The sequence below is a fragment of the Giraffa tippelskirchi genome, chromosome 6 (assembly GCF_054371585.1).
Source record: "Giraffa tippelskirchi isolate mGirTip1 chromosome 6, T2T-mGirTip1v1.2.pri, whole genome shotgun sequence".
In the NCBI taxonomy this organism is placed as follows: Eukaryota; Metazoa; Chordata; class Mammalia; order Artiodactyla; family Giraffidae; genus Giraffa; species Giraffa tippelskirchi.
Window position 1 is genome coordinate 54486399 of NC_137280.1, and position 14156 is coordinate 54500554.

General features: G+C 45.8%; 1 protein-coding gene across 8 annotated transcripts in view; it reads right to left on the reverse strand.

Annotated features, from left to right (window-relative positions):
• The window catches only part of LYN (LYN proto-oncogene, Src family tyrosine kinase), a 108192-nt gene that overhangs the window by 10144 nt on the left and 83892 nt on the right, over positions 1 to 14156 (reverse strand). The gene's annotated exons all lie outside the window — the stretch shown is intronic.

Sequence of the window (14156 nt, forward strand, 5' to 3'; positions counted from 1 at the left end):
AAGGACCAAGGAGCTGTGTCTGGTGAGCAGTTAGAGGGAAAACTAATTAGGATTACTTCACACAGGAATGAGTGTATTCTGCAGATTCTACCTTGAATTCCAGGCAGTTCAAGGTGGGGGACCTGACTCCCCTCTAACTCCATCCTCAACAGCATCCTCCTTATCACTCATCAAAGACCAGTTCAGCCAGGTGCTGTGGCTCAGCAAAGGCTTAGCTCTTTACTACCTGTGATGCTTCTCCTGACTCCAATGACTACAGACTGGGACTATAGACTTCAATGACTGGACTGGGAACCAGGAAGAGCCGAGGTTTGCTGTGATTCCAACGCAAGCTGGACACTGCATCAGGAACCCTCACCAGACACGCCTCCAGGATGTGACCCACCACTCCGAGGAGCCCAGGGGACATAGGCTGAATCTCTAACCTGGGGCACCAAGGACTCACGTCTCTCTCATTCTCGGTGACGGGTCTGAATGCTCAGCTCATGAAAAGCATCCTGGGAACTTGTTGGTAAGGCTGTTCTTACACACTCACTGAGTTCTGCATTTACACAAGCCTGAATGCAGCTTTAAAAAACACGGTTTTCTGAAATAACAAGAGACTTGCAGCAAGTCCAGCTTATTCTGGCTTTCTTTTTCATCTCAGGGTTCTTTAAGGAGCTCATATTGCAAATTATAATAACGGCACTCACCGAGATGAAGATTTGAAACAACAGTATTCGCCAAGTGGAATAAACAATGGATATGAGAGCATAACAAAAGCTTTCAGATAGGACTTGTTCTGAGGTCACAAAAGACTACAATTCTCTTTTTATATAAAATGTACTATTTCCCTGGTCTGTATGGATTGGTCTTTCTGGGTTTCTTTCTTTCTTTTATACCTTAATCTTTTTTTTTTTTTTTTTGGTTGTTGTATTTACTTTGACTAAAGTAAATCCAGCTCTATTTCCCTATTTTGCAACACCAGGAAGAAATCAGAGACCACTCTGACTAATGGAATCTAGGATCAACTTTCCTTGCATGAATATGTTCTACCTCCTCTGGGCCACTTAATCTAGCACCTGTCAGCATGGAAGAAAGAGCTGTTGCATAAATACATCATCCCCAGGCTCAGCCATCCTCCGGGACTCAAGGTGGGGTGCTCACCTCCCGTTTTCTTTTTAATTAAATTATAGTTCATTTACAATGTTCCAGTCACAATGTACTGCAAAGTGACTCAGTTATACTTATATATTGCGTTGGCCAAAAAGTTCATTCTGGTTTTTCATAAGATCCTATGGAAAAACCTGAATGAACTTTTTGGCCAACTTAATACATGCGTATTCTTTTTCAGATTCTTTTCCATTATAGGTTATTACAAGATATTGAATATAGTTTCCTGTACTCTACAGCAGGTCCTTGGTGTTTATCTATTCTATATATAGTAGCATGGATCTGGGGCTTCCCAGGTGGCTCAGTGGGTACAAAATCTGCCTGCAATGCAGGAAATGGGGAGATGCAGGTTTGATCCCTGGGTCAGGAAGATTCCCTGGAGGAGGGCATGGCAACCCACTCCAGTATTCTTGCCTGGAGAATCCCAAGGACAGAGGAGCCTGGTGGGATATAGTCCATAGGGTCGAAAAGAATCAGACATGACTGAAGTGACTTAATGTGCACGCATGCATGCACACAGCATGTTTCTGTTAATCCCACCAGCTTGGGAAGGGTGAATTGTGAAGGAGTTAGGTGAAGTTGCTCATGTCTGATGAGGACAAATCTGATTCAGGAGATTCCTTTGCACCCAGAGGTATTTTTATTTAGATGACGATGATAATAATAAGGTGGCTTATTGACAGGTAGATAGATAGATATAGAGAGAGATGGTAATAACCACCACTTCTCCCAGCACTAAAGGAGCACTTTTTATGCACTAGACACTGTTTTACCTTCATTAAACCTATTTCACATTTCATCTGAAAAACAAATATATCAGGAAAGTTTTATTTCCACTGTACACGTGTGAATGAGACTTAAAGAGGCGCAGGAACCTCCTGAAAGTCACCGAGGGAGGGAGAGAGCCAGGACTGACACCCAGGAAGGTCGACCTCCAGGTCACATCCCAGAATGTCCCATCAGCAAGAGAGCTCACAACTAGATGCTTCTGGAACTCAAATTTTTCATCAAGAGGATACTAGTTTGCTGAGAAGAGGAAAGAATGCTTTTGATGTTTCCTCTTAGAATTCATTGCTGTTAAGCCCAAATTTCACAGCTCAGAAATGCTATCACAGACCCTCCCCAGGTAGAGTTCAGGAAGGACATACAAGCTGGGACATGCATGGGTTGTCTTTGTCTGGAACAGTGATTCTCAAGCTTTTTTCATTATTACCCCCTAAGGAGAAAAATTGGAGGGCAAGAGGAGAATGGAGTGACAGAGGATAAGATGGTTGGATGGCATCACTGACTCAATGGACATGAGTTTGAGCAAACTCTGGGAGATAGTGGAGGAGAGAGGAGACTGGCATGCTACGGTTCATGGGGACGCAAAGAGTTGGACATGATTTAGCAACTGGACAACAAAAACAAAAATAAATACAAAGAAATAGGATTTCGTCCAGTAGGTCTGAGCTGTGGAGGGCCACAAAAATATCTAAGCTTTCCTCATCCCCCACGTATGAATTCTGACTCCCATGGGGGCAATCTTGCCCCATTTTGAATTCTTGGTCTAGAAGCTAAATTAAGCAAAGAAGGTATAAAGGCCATTTTTCCCTATGACTCAAAAGCGGCAAATAAGATGGATGATGATATATTCTTGGCTTGGATGAGGTTAACACTCTGTCAGAATGAAAATAACCAGGCTAAAATTAAGCAGGAAAATATTCTTTCATTCAAATAGCCCTATATATTGTGAAAAAAGCAATAACTATCTTTCCTTTTGGAAAATTCGACAAGGCTGAAAGGAAATTATTTTCCTAGAGTCATGCCACAGGTTAGCACAATGGTTTGGAAGTGACTTTAATTTCCCTTCTGCTCATTTAGCGGTTAAATTAAGTTTTAACTCTTATGACCATATTTCTTAACTCTAGCTGGCTGTGTCCCTGGGCATCTTATGTTAACCCAGGTCTCACCCTAAACCATCTAAACCTGCATCCCTAAGAGTGAGCCTCCCTGGCTGGTTGTGATGTGCAGTCCAGGTGCAGAACTGCCTTGGTCCTTGTCACTTTCCGGGAGCTTGACTCTGATCCTGATTTATTTAATAACAACCCGGATTTTAATAAGCTCTTTGTTTGCACACTGAACTTGAAGAAGCATTGCATTAGATCCAGTGCTTTTCAACTTCAGCTGTTTTAGGATTTAAAGTTCTAGACAGACTGGAATGAAATCTCAGTCTCAGCCTCATGAATGGATGGACGATCGTCCTCCTAACAATGGGGAAAGGAGGTCCCCACACAACTCAACTGAGGAGAAATAAGGAACAAGATGAGCACAGCTGGCAGGAAAGAGCCCAGGCAGGGAGGCGAGGGTGCCAAACAGGGATGCCAAGCGGGGGCTGACGGCCCAGATGGTGGGCAGCTCAGAACGTGTGTCCTGAGCTTCTGTTTCTTTTGTAACTTAGGGAGAAGAACGCCAGGCTCACAGCTCAGAGGCGGGGAAACTGGAACCTCTTCCTGCAAATCAAGGTTCTGGGGTCAGGCCGTTACTGAGAGGGCTCAGAAAATTGATTTAACCTCTCAGCTTTAAACAGTCGGAGGGGATTCTCTACCTCTTGAACCACGTCAGCATCACACCAGCATCAGGCTCAGTGACGCACGAACATGAGAAACCTTGACTTTCTGAACCGCCTGCCAACACTAAAGAAGAACTAAAAATGTCTCTAGTCTCCATGGGCTAATTTCCAACTCTGTATTAGACTGTCCGTGTGTGAAGCGAGTGGAAATTTGAAGTAAAAAGCTCCCCTATGACCTAAAATGAGAATAATCATACAAGGAGACAAGGTTGGTGATGTGTCTGGACTTTTGGTTTAAAGCTGCCTTGATTGAGGGTCACATGGGCTGGCCATTTCCTGAGGTCAAACAGCGTGGCAGGCATACGTGTCTAGTTCCTCTTTTTCTACCTTCAGTGGAAATACATGGTGATATTTTCTCTCTTTAATGTTTCTGTGTGCAAGTGTGTATGTATGTGTGTGTGTGTGTGTGTGTGTGTGCATGTAAACTGTCCCAAGAAGACAGGTAGGAACCACTTGGAAGTGAACTGCTGGGACCCTCACCTGAGCAGTAACCCAGCAGCTTCTGGTGACCTTTCCCAGGCATCTGGTACCCAGTAAAAGTTCTAGGCACTGAGAAGACATTAAAAATGATGCTTCCTGAGTTAGAGGTCAATCTCATCTTGCATGCTTGCATGCTCAGTCGCTTCAGTCATGTACAACTCTTTGAGACCTCATGGACTGTAACCTGTCAGGTTCCTCTGTCCATGAGATTCTCCAGGCAAGACTACTGGAGCCGGTAGCCATTCTCTTCTCCAGGGGATCTTCCCGACTTGGGGATCGAACCTGGGTCTCCTGCATTGCAGGCGGATTCTGCACCACTGAGCCATCAGGGAAGGTCCAATCTCATCTTGGTGCTAAATAAGCGGACCCCCAGCCTCATGGCTGTTCTCCAGGGAGGCCTTTCAACATGCTGTGAGAAGGAAAAGTGTGACCACTGGGCGAGTGCCAATCAGCTTCCCAGCCAGGACCAGAGAGGGGGCTCTGACCTCAAATACCGGGAAGCCACTGTTCTGAGAAATGGGCAAGTAACAGGCTATCTTGCTTAATGAGTGGTTTGTAAAATTTTAATGAGCAGAGCCCACATGAAACAGAGGGGATGGAATAAAGGAACCTAATCGACAGACTTGATGTGATTTCTCGAGCAAAGCTAAAATCTGCCCCAGGAAATTCCAGCCCAAAAGAAAACTGGAACTGAAAAACCCAGCCTGTCTTCGAATTGGCCAGTTGGAAAACATTTGTCACTTAGATGAGCAGTGAGAGAGAAAGAACAAGAAACCTGCCAGAAAGCAGCAAAGACTAAACTTTGGTTTCCTTGTAGCTCTACCTGTTCCATGAGGCATTGTTTGCCTTACTCTCTAGATACATACTTTCTTCCTACACTTGGGAAAAATAGAATTCAAATAATTAATCACTTCCGAAAACCCTAGGGAGATTACAAAATAATAATAGTGCTAATAGTAATAAGCTGGAACCGAGCCAAAGGGTAAAAGCCTCTCAAGCCTCTCTGAAGGGTTCTCTCCATCACCCCTGGGGTCAATCCTAAATGGATCTGAAAAGACCATTTCATAACAACAGGAAAATAAAATGCAGAGAAAACAGAGAGTTTTCAAAAAGAAAGTTTAAGTAAGAACACATTTCCTTGGTACTCCAAATGGTACAGCATTTGCTTTGTGGCCGGTGATATTTCCTATAGATGTACTTTTCTCTCTATCAATATTCACTGAGCCTCCATACTGGATCCCTGCACTCTTTAATCCATAATTTGGATGAAGGTAGGGATGGCTTAGAGAGCTCATTCCTTGCTATGTTTGAGCATCACATTTCTTAGAAATTATGTTTTAGCTTTATTGGGTTATTACAATATTCTTCTTTATTCCTCTTTTTCCAGCAAAACTTCCAAGAAATAATGGAAGCTATGGCTTTGATGATGATGGTGATGATGATGGTAAGGATGCTGATGGTGATAACAATGGAGATGATGATGAGGATGGTGGGGATAGTGATGGTGATGATGCTAATAGTGATGGTGATGATGACAGCTACCATGTAGTGGCTGCTTACTCTGCCCAGGCACCTTGCCAGGCATTTATAATCCCTAAAATAAGCCTATGAAGTAGCCAATATTCCTAGTAAAGATGAGAAAGCTGAGTCTTGGAGAAGTAAGATTTTCTTCCTAAACAGAGTTGGACTTGAATCCAAAGCTGGCTGGTCCTACCCGCTGTGTCCTTAATTATGCATCTGTACTAGCTTTTTCCTTTTAAAAGGTCTACAAAGAGTAGAATGCTTGCAAGTTGACATCAGGGGAAAGGAGAGAAAGGAGAAACAATAACTAGATCATTTAACAAGTGGCCGCGTTAAAGTGTGCAGTCTGTAATACCTTCATACCTGAAAGATGAGGGCAGAGTTTGACACATACAAACTTAGGGTTGGTGAGGTTCTATGATAGATCAAAATTTAATCAGTTCAGGGACTTCCCTGGTGATCCAGTGGTTAAGAATTTGTTTTCCAGTGAAGGAGACAGGGGTTTGATCCCTGGTCGGGGAACTAATATCACACATGTTATGGGGCAACTAAACAGTCGGACACGACTGAGCTACTAAACACACAGACACACACACACACAAGCCTATATGCCACAACTAGAGAGCCCATGCATTGTAACTAGAGAATTCTTTATGCCACAGTGAAGACCCAGTTTAGCCAAATTAAAAAAAAAAAAAAAAATCAATCCAAAAGCATACAAGGACCCACAAAGCCTCAGGAAGATGCAATTTCCACACAGACAACATCACAAAATAATCATACTTAAATCAGTAACTTTCCATCAAAGATATTTACCTTCATTAGCAGAAAAGAAAGAACCATTTGTCAACTAATTCTCATAGACTTTCTCTTGCAAAAACTTATGGGACCAGCTCACATCCATTAGGATGGCTGTTATGAAAACAGCCAAACAAAAATAGAAAATAAACAGTGTTGAGGAAGTGGAGAAATTAGCTATTGCTGGAGGGAATGTAGAATGGTACAGCCACTGTGGAAACCAGAATGAGCGTTCCTCAAAAAATTCAACATAGGATTACTGCACAATCCATCAATTCCACTACTGGGTATAAAGCACAAAGAACCAAAAGTAGATAGTTAATATTTGTACAATCTCCGACAGATACACCCCTGATCACAGAAGCATTATTCACAATAGCCAAAGGGTAGAAACAGCTCAAGTGTTCATCAGTGGACGAAATTAAAAAAAAAAAAAAAATTGCAGGCTATACAAACAATGGAGTATGATTCAGCCATAAGAAGGAATGGAATTCTAACACAGACTACACATGGATAAACCCTGAGGACAGTAAGCTAAGAGAAATAAATAAGCCAGTCACAGAAGGGCAAGTACTGAATGATTCCACTCAAGCAAGGTACTTAGAGGATCAAATTCACAGAGGCAGAAAGGAGAATGATGGCTGCCAAGGGCTGGCGGGAAGGAGGAGGGGAGTTAATGTTTCACAGGTACACAGTGTCAGTTCTGCAAGATGAAAAGGGTTCTGGAGATAGATGGTGGTGATGTCCACACAGCAGTGGGAATGCCACTGACAACCAGATGCCACTGAACTGTGCATTTAATAATGGATGAAATGGTAAACTTTACATTATGTGTATTTTATCACAATTGAAACATAAAAACAGGGAGCTTCCAGCTGTAGGAAAGCAGGAACAGAAGGCGAAAAGTCTGCTGGATGCAGCAGAGTGGGCCACACCCATCACCCACCCCTGCGCAGTGTGCTGCCAAGGGAACTCTTCAGCAGCTTGTGGTGGCACCCTGGCCAGGGACGCCCACGCACACCTGGGGGGACCAAGTCAAACTGGGCAGTGGTCAGGGCTCCTCCCACACCACTTCCTCCCCAGGCTACTCCTCAGTCTAACCTCAAATAGACCCGGCCGTGGTGTGAATACACAACTAGGGATCAGCAGGAAGTAGACCAACGACACCTCAGAAGATAGTCAGATGGTTGTGACTATGGGTCAGAGACTTACAATGACTCATCTTGGGTTTCATATAAAACAGGGGCAAGTTTCTTCTCAAAATCTCAACTTTTCCACTCTATGAAATGCGGTAAGAATAGCATCACCTGAGACAGTCCAGATGAGACTGAAAAGGAGAATGCAAGACTACTCAATGCAAGATGGAAATTAATGATTCCTAACATTAATATATCCTATTGTATAGCACATGGATCTCTGTTCAGTGCTATGTGGCAGCCTGGATGGGAAGGGAGTTTGGGGGATACTGGATACACATATATGTACGGCTGAGTCCCTCTGCTGTCCACCTGAAATTATCACAATATTGTTAATTGGCTATACTCCAGTATAAAATAAAAAGTTAAAATGGTAAAAAGAAAAAAGAAAGATGAAATGGGACCATAGCAAATAGTAATGATTTCCTTTTTTTAAGCAATTTTTTTTACTGTGAGAAAATGTACATAATGTAAAATTTACTATTTAAACCATAAAAAATATTATTACTACTACTCTTAGTAATCCCTGGAGAAGGGCATGGCAACCCACTCCAGTATTCTTGCCTGGAGAATTCCATGGACAGAGGAGCCTGGCAGGCTACCGTCTGCCAGGTAGGACGGGTCATAAAGAGTCAGATACAACTGACGTGACCGAGCACGCACTGTTAATAAGACCCACATCCAGATCTGGTCGTATTGGTGAATGGGGAGTAGGGCTGATCTCCAAGGGGCAGTGGGCAGAAAGCTGCCCACAGGTGCCCGAGTGCAGCCTCGTGAACACTGCCTCCCCTGCTGAGCATCTGCCACCACCTTTGGGAGGATCTGGAGCTGGACTCCATGTCCACTGATGGGCTCCCTGATATTAGCTACCTGAGGCTGAAAAGGGATGACCTGTCGATGATCACCTCCTCTCAGTCAGGTCAGGGACTCCCCACTCTGTACCCCCAGGAAAGGGCAGTGAATAATCGACAATAAGATCAGAAATCTGATCTTACTTACTTACTGATCTTGTTTACTGTCCCCTCTTCTGCATCAATTTTACTGCTGCTACTGTTATCAAGACAACCTACTCCAACCTGTGGCTAATAAACCGTCCTTATCACCTCGGAAGGAGAAGAAGGAAGCAAAACGTTCTCAACTTATCCCAAGAAAGGAGGAATGAGAGAAAAGCCACTGGTTTTTCTGCCCAAGCTTTTGCAGGAGAGAAGAGGTGTGATGGCTGGATCAATGTTGCCTCTAAGGAGGAATGTGGCCTGACGGGGTTTGCCCCACATACCTCCAGCAGAGGGACAAGTCGTATGATGCAAATGGGCAAATCTGCTCAATGAAAACAAAAACTGTCAAGTGATTCAAAAACATTCCTACTCTGATCTTATTATCTGGCAACTGGGCCATAAGGAAACAGGTGCAGTAAGTAAAGAAAGGTTTTGTTACTTGTATTAATGGAAAAGTGGAGATTCCCCAAATATTCATCTACATGAGCATAAACCAAGGAATGGTAAGGAAATCACGATACAGTTACAGGAATAGAATATTATACTTTAATAGGTACATACATGTTGATGGAGAGTTAAAACTAAAAAAAGGTTTAGTTTATATTTATTTATTTGACTGTGTTGGGTCTTAGCTGCAGCATGTGGGATCTAGTTCCCTGATCAAAGATCAAACCTGGACCCCCTGCACTGAGAGCATGGGGCCCTAGCCATTGAACCATGAGGGAAGTCCCTGGAGAGTTTTTAATAAAATGAAAAACTGTAATATTCAGTTCAATACATATAACATAGCACATATGGTACAAAGCTAATATGAAATGAAAAGAATAATTAGAAAGGATGGATAATGATGAACTAATAACAAAAGAAAATTGGTTAAAAACTTAAAGAATTCCCAGAAAAATAAACTGCAAACAAAGAATAAATATAGGAAAAGATGCATGATCTCATCTATACTAAATAAACACAACCGACAATAAAGAAATAGTGCATGCCTGCTAAGTTGCTTCAGTCATGTCTGACTCTCTTGCAACCCCCTGGACTGTTGCCCGACAGGCTCCTCTGTCCACAGAATTCTCCAGGGAAGAATACTAGAGTGGGGAGCCATGCCCTCCTCCAGGGGATCTTCCCAACCCAGGGATCGAACCCAGGTGTCCTGTATTGTAGGCAGATTCTTTCCTGTCTGAGCCACCAGGGAAGCATCCTGCATTTAGGGTGGGCCCTAAACCAAGCCTGAGGACAGGAGAAGGGGGCGACAGATGATGAGATGGTTGGATAGCATCACAGACTCAATGGACATGAATCTGATCAAACTCCAGGAGATAGTGAAGGATAGGGAAGCCTGGAATGCTGCAGTCCATGAGGTTGCAAAGAGTCAGACATGCCTTAGCAACTGAACAACAACTAAACCAATGAGCAGTGTTGTTTTAAGAGAAGACACAGAGAGAGACACATGGAGAGAAGGTCTGTGAAGAAACAGTGATGCTGCCGCAAGCCAGGGAATTCTAGGAACCACCAGGAGGCAGAAGAGGGAGGAGAATCCTGCACTAGAAGCTCTGGAGCGAAGCGCAGCCCTGCTGACCCACTGATGTAGGATGTCCGGCCTCCAGAATTGTGAGAGGATAAAAATTCCTGATGGTTTAGCTACCCAGTTGGTGGTAATTGGTTACACCAGCCCTAGGAAAATACACAGTGCTCTCAATGAGATCACTCAGGAGGTGAATCTGGAGAAAGAGGAGGTCTGAGGACTGACTTCGGGGACCTTCCAGTGTTTAAATGCTGGGAGCTGAGAAGGAAACTGCCAGTGAAGTGGGAGGGAAACCAGAGAGCAGTGTCCCAGAAGTCAAGTGAATAGGAATGTCTGGGAGGAGAGAGAGACCAAGCACGCCGCTGTGAGTCTGAGGAATGCCCTTGGACTTGTGTCGTGGGGTCACCGAGGATGACTTCTCCAGAGCTGTTTGCTCGAGAGCTAGTGGGCTCGAGAGAGAGCTGGAGGGGAAGAACTGTGAAGAGAGAATATGGTCCTTCAAGGACCTTTGTCGTGATGGGGTGGAGCGAATTGGAGGTAGAGGCAGCTGGAGAGGGGTGTGGAGGAGAAGGGGTGCTGTATCACAGTTCCTATGGGAACGGCACAAAAATGAGGGGGAAACACCAGGGCAGAATTTCGAGGGCAATTTATTGAAAGGAGGGCTTCCCAGGTGGCTCGGTGGTCAAGAATCAGCCTCCAATGCCAGAGATGTGGGTTCGATCCCTGGGTTGGGAAGATCCTCTGGAGAAAGAAATGGCAACCCCACTCCAGTATTTTTGCCTGGAGAATTCCACGGACAGAGGAACGTGGCAGGCTACAGTCCACGGGGTCGCACAGTCAGACATGACTGAAGTGACTAAACGCGCACGCACGTCTTGAAAGGAAGAGGGGACAGGACTTGGTGCCCAGTGCAGGCGGCCGTCAGTCAGGAAGGGGTGAGTGTGCCGGCTTCTCCTTCTCAGGGAGGGACAGCAAGTGACCCAAGAGAGCGGGAGGGGGAGGGGTTTAGGCCTGGGGACACGTGTGTGTGAGTGGGGTCACTAGGCAGCTTGGCCGCTGGTCTAGAAGCAGAAGAGCCAGTGCCTTCCGTCAGCAGTGGTCATGGCTGGTGTGTGCACATGGGGGCCAAACAGCTGAAGGGCTGGGCTTGACCCAGTGTAGGTGATAAAGGAGGGGGCAGGTGGTGCACAGAAGCCAGGTCAGGAGAAAAGAAACATGGAGGGTGGTGCAGAGTATGGGGACAGGGACAGGTGGATGGATGGGAAGGGGTGGAGGGGGCCCACATTGTTGGAGCTGGAGGCCTGGAGCAGGAACCAGGCAGATGGGGCGTGGGAGGGTGACAGCAGGAACGGGGCTCCCGGGGGCAGAGTCTCTGGTCATAACCATGGTGGGGCTCTGGCAGGTGAGAACAGACTCCTGGGGGAGAGGAAGTCAAGAAACAGAAGGGCCTGAGTGTGAGGGGCTACTTGCCTGGATGACCACCAACAATGGCCAGGGCTCTGGGGGATGAATGGGGACGCCTGAGCTAGTGTTGCACCGAGAGGCAGTGCCCAGGGATCCTGGGATGGACGGTGGGCTGGTGGATCTCAAAGCTGGGGGTCTGGAGAGAGGGAGATGGAAGGTGTGGAAATGGTGAAGAAGATCAGCTAAAACACACTGCTGCCAACCTGAGTATATGATGGTTACCAACCAACGTGCAGGTGGTTCTCCAGCTCAGAGCAGCTCAGATAGTTATGTAATAGGTATGAGAGTGTGTGTGTGTGTGTGTGTGTGTGTGTGTGTATAACAGGTAACAAGGGCTGGAAACCCTGGTTGCTAAGAAAAGCCTGCCAGCTCCTTCGCCCCTTGAATTCCAGCCTCAAAGGAATGTGAATGGCACTACAGAGGAAAAACTTGTCCATTTAAAAGTGTTTTCCAGATTAAAAACATCCGCCACTGCTGCCACGTGCAATATTTCATTTATAGTTTCTCATCCCCCTGGCGTTTTTTACTTCACAGAGAGTGGAAACAAGGCAGCTCTTTGTCTTTTCAGAAACGCCCGGCTACTTCTGTTCCACTTCCTTCTTCTTCTCGCGCTGTGATTTCAACCAATCATGTAAGCTTGGTACAGGGAAGTCAGCATGGTCAGAGGGAGGGGAGGAAGAAATTTACCAGGAACATGTTTCATGGGTAAATCCACCTGAAGAGTGACCCAGAAAACACCAGAAACACAGGCTCTTCTAATTACTCATTCAGAGCCGTGCGAACCAGGCTCTGTTGTTTTAAACTGAACGTGGGCAGCTCCTGCGTGGGTCAGTGCAGTCATTCGACAAACATTTATTGCATACCTATTGCATGCAAGGCACTGTGCTAAGTGTCTGGGACATAGAGATAAACCAGAACTGCCCAAATATTCACACTGCAGTACGTGCACTGAAAGAAATAGAAAAGAGAGAGTGGGTGGTCTCCAAGAGTGGGCTTGGGAGAGACATTGAGACAGGAGCCTGGTGGGCTGCAAACCTGAAGAAGTCTGGGGCCATGTGCCCACAGGCCCATCAGGAGTTTTTTGGCTTCCCAGGTGGCTCAGATGGTAAAGAATCTGCCTGCAATGTGGGAGACCCAGGTTTGATCCTTGGGTTGGGAAGATCCCCAGGAGAAGGAAATGGCAACCAACTCCAGTATTCTTGCCAGGAGGGTTTGCTCAAGGATAAGCCCACTGCCACTGAGGTAGGGGGATGGGCGGGACCTATGGGCCCACCATCTGGGGCTACATCCTCAGGCAGGGATCTGGGGGGCCTGAGGCTGGGGAAGGGGTCTCGGTGCAGGAAGGGGGCAAGGCTACAGGGTGGCACCCACGGCAGGGCACCATGTGGCCTTGGGCATCACCTCTCTGCTCTGGCGGCCCTGTGTTTGCAGAGTTGTCCCTCTGGCCCTCGAGCAGGACCCCAGGCTGAAAGTGAAGCTGGGCAAAGTGCCTCCAGCCCCACCTTGACCTCAGAATGAACGCCAAGGACAAAAGACTCCTCTTAAATTGGGGATGGAATGACTTTTGGCAACTCAGTTTTAAGCCTTCTATTGGATTATATGAAGCCAGAGAGCGAGGTAACACAAGTGTCTTAAAGCAGGTATTCCAGGGGTGGGGAAGAAAGGACTCTTCTGTGAAAGGCTATGAAAGCATCTAAAGGTTTTGGGTAAAGGTCATTCGAAGTCATTTTTTTCCCCCATTTTTTTTCTGCATAGAAAAAGTCAATATGAATCTGCTTTTAAAAACAAGGACCAAACAATTCCATTCAAGAAATAACAGGTATCAGTTGTTTGGAGAGCATGAGTGACAGAGGCCAGGAGGAGGGTGGGGTGGGCAGGGGAGGAGGAGCAGCCAGGTCTAGGGAGGAGCCTCTGGAGGCAAAGGAAGGGATTCCAGGAATCAGGGACAGAGGAGGAGACGCCGGAACAGGGAAGAGGACGAGGCCCCAGCTCGGCTTCCACTGACATCATCACTGGAAACCATCCAGCCAGTTAATGGGGGCCTTCCTTGTTGCTGGTGGCACCCAGTCCAGACAATTTTTGGAACTGATCATCTCTGCAGACTGGCGATTCCAGCTCAGAGTTATTACAAGGGATCCCCTGTCTATACCGTTTTCTTGATCAGTAGATACTTCAATGAGGGCAGACTCAGACACTCTAATGTCAAAGACCTTTGTACTAAACAGGCTGAGAATCACATGATCGTAGACTGAGGTATCTGACCTGCCTTGCTCCCCAATTTCCAAGTTAAATGTGGCTTACCCTTTAACACGAGAAGGCAAAATGTATCTTGAGCATAATCACTATGTGACACAAAGACCTGCGTCTTGTGAGATAGAGATTCTTTGGGGAAAAAAAAAAACACTAAAGATATT